Source organism: Adiantum capillus-veneris, chromosome 27, assembly GCF_014529385.1.
Source record: "Adiantum capillus-veneris isolate H3 chromosome 27, ASM1452938v2, whole genome shotgun sequence".
NCBI classification, from domain to species: domain Eukaryota; kingdom Viridiplantae; phylum Streptophyta; class Polypodiopsida; order Polypodiales; family Pteridaceae; genus Adiantum; species Adiantum capillus-veneris.
This window is the reverse complement of record NC_140957.1, coordinates 64,862,193-64,865,041: the sequence shown is the minus strand read 5'-3', so window position 1 is coordinate 64,865,041 and position 2,849 is coordinate 64,862,193.

The following is a 2,849-nucleotide window of genomic DNA, read 5'->3' as shown; positions in this document are numbered from 1 at the left end:
GAAAGAAAATTACAATATGGTTTAGGTATATGAGTACTCTACCTTTGGTACGCAGCCTCGTGCATACTTCCACTCTTTGTTGGTGATGTCTTAACTCCGTGAACTTTTGCTTTGATCATTCTCTCATGAATCCACTCCGCACTAATGAGATCTAGGAAACATGCTAGGTGTCTAGGCATTGGGGGTGTCCTCCTTCCTCCATGTGCTTGTTTCCATGATTCTCTCTCTTGCAAATGCCTTGCCTTTGCTATTTTCCATAAGTCAACCCACATGGTCGTAACCTTTGCATTGAGATAACAAAAGTTATTGACCACTCGGGATAGATATTCATGTTAAGTAGTTTTCCCTTTCCACTTGGCAAGTGTGAAGTCATCCTTGCATATTGAAGGATCAGCTTGTGCCAAATACTCTAAGATGTAAACAAATTCCTTTTGCACAATCCACCCTTTGGCCATGCAAGCCTCTGGTTGAGATCATAGCCGCACAAAATCTTTCAGAGTCTTTAAAAACTTCTCTAAAAAGAACATCCATCGTGCATACACTACTCCACATATAGCGATCCCATCCACCACGTGAACCAAGAGGTGACTTGACTAAGAAGGAACGATCGAGGAAATGCATCCTTAATGGCACACACAATTTCTGTTGCAAGTGTTTAAGTAGCAGGGATAGCATATATTTCAATTTCCTTGGAGCTCACAAATCTACAAGGATACACTAAGGGATAGTTGAGATTATTGTGTACATAAAAAAAGTGTATTTGAGTGGAGTCTTGTGGTGTACCTTAGTAGCTCTCCAATTTTGAGGATAGCATCCCTAGCTTTCTTGTCCCGACATACACTCACCGGCAAAATGAGCTACAATGTAAATTAGGGGAAGGGAAAGTGAGATAAGGTCATACACACAAACTATAGATAGAATAGGGAGATGGACATAACCTGAAGCATCTTGTGCCAATCACGGGACTTCAAACCATACAATTGAATGCTTCCACCCTTCTTCGCTTTTGTGAAATCTCCCTTTAGCAACCTCATGTATCATGTTGGTGTGCAAATAGAAGTAATGATACCCTCCACTTTGTCTAATTCTTCTTTGGCTAGCATCCATGGTCCTTTAGGATGCACAATCTTTCCACTGGGAGCACACCGTGGAGTAGCAGAGGAAGGGAGACGTTTCGAAAGCCTCAAATGCTCCCTCACACCCAATGAGTCGTTCTTGCCAATAATGTGGTCCCATAGTGTTTGGGATCCAAGAGATGTTGTATTTTTAAGTCCTTCCAATATGGAAGCCTTAAAATTATGGAATACTTTGACATACCTTTTGGTGGAGGACACGAAGCCGGATTGTTGTTGTAGTGCTCTTCCCAAATGGTTTCCCAATCTACCATCATGAGCTTTAGAGGTGTCTTCCCATTTGTTGGAGCCTTGTGCTTGCTATGACCTTGGGGTAAGAAATGATGGCTGTTTGGATAGATTACCTTGAGCAAGGCATCGGGTTTCTCTGTCACCAATGATGGCCCACAAGTAGGACATGCATTGTGACCCAATGTGGACAACCCTGCATACATATCATATCGTTAGAGAGATAGAGGGCTAAACGGAGAGAGAGATAGAGAGAAAGAGTGAGGATATACCAATAATATCTCCAAGCCCAGGATAGTCGTGCATAGTCCACATAAGGATTCCCCTCACAATGGATTCTCTCCCCCCCTTTGCAAGTGAGACATCTACAACACGAATGCCTCTCCATAACTCCTCCAATTCCTCGATGAGGGGCTCGAGGTAGACATCAATATTTGACACTTAGTACTTCCCTGGCACAAGCAAGGAAAGAAATATATTGCCCTTCTTGGTTTTCTCCCATGGTGGAATATTGTTGCTGACTATCACCACAGGCCAAGTGCTCCATGAAGTAGACTTAGTGCCAAAGGGGTTGACACCATCACTTGCTAGCCCAAGCCTCAAGTATCAAGGCTCCAATGGCCATTGAGTTTCGATGTGCCTCCATGCAGGTGAATCGGCAAGGACAGGCATCATTTCATCACTTGAGTGGTAGTTGGCGTGCCATGTGAGAAGCTCCATGATAGACTTTCTTTTAAACACGTGTTGAATGCAAGGAATTAAAGGAAAATGTCTCAATACCTTGCAGGGTAGGTGTGCCTTGCCCACTCTGGTCTTGTATTGTGATTCTACACACACTGGACATGAGGTAGCATGTGCGTGCGCATTGTGGTATAGAATGCAATCACTGACGCATGCATGGATGCGCTCATACTCCATTCCAAGTGCAGTGACAAACGATCTAGCTCGTCAACAATCTTGAGGCACGTGGTGATCTTTTGGCAACATTTTGCCCATCAAACTACAACAGACATGAGAATTGATACAATTGCAAGGAGGTGGCACCATAAAACGAGCTAGAGAGATGTATAAAAAGTCATATTTCAAACTTATCCAAGGAGTGCACCCACACTTGCATTGCTCCAACCGAATTTCACTTGCAAGTTGAGGACTTCCAACAACAATACCCGGAGCATCGAGTATTGTGCACCGTCGTAAAGAGGTGTTTTGACACTTGCCATCAATCTGTCCTCCATTGCCACTACCCGTTGAGTGCATGGCTGGCAACCCTCCTCATACACACCACATTCATGAGCTAGTAACTCATCACACATGTAGAACATGTGCTCATCCTCTACCTCAAAGTGTGACTAAGAGGGGAAGGAGTTGTCAAATTAGAGCTAATGGGAGGATCACCATGCGGTGCACCCAAATTTTCCAATAGCTCTTGCCTCTACCGTTCGGCTTTGCGCACCGGCACACCACCATGAAACACACAGCAATGGGTAA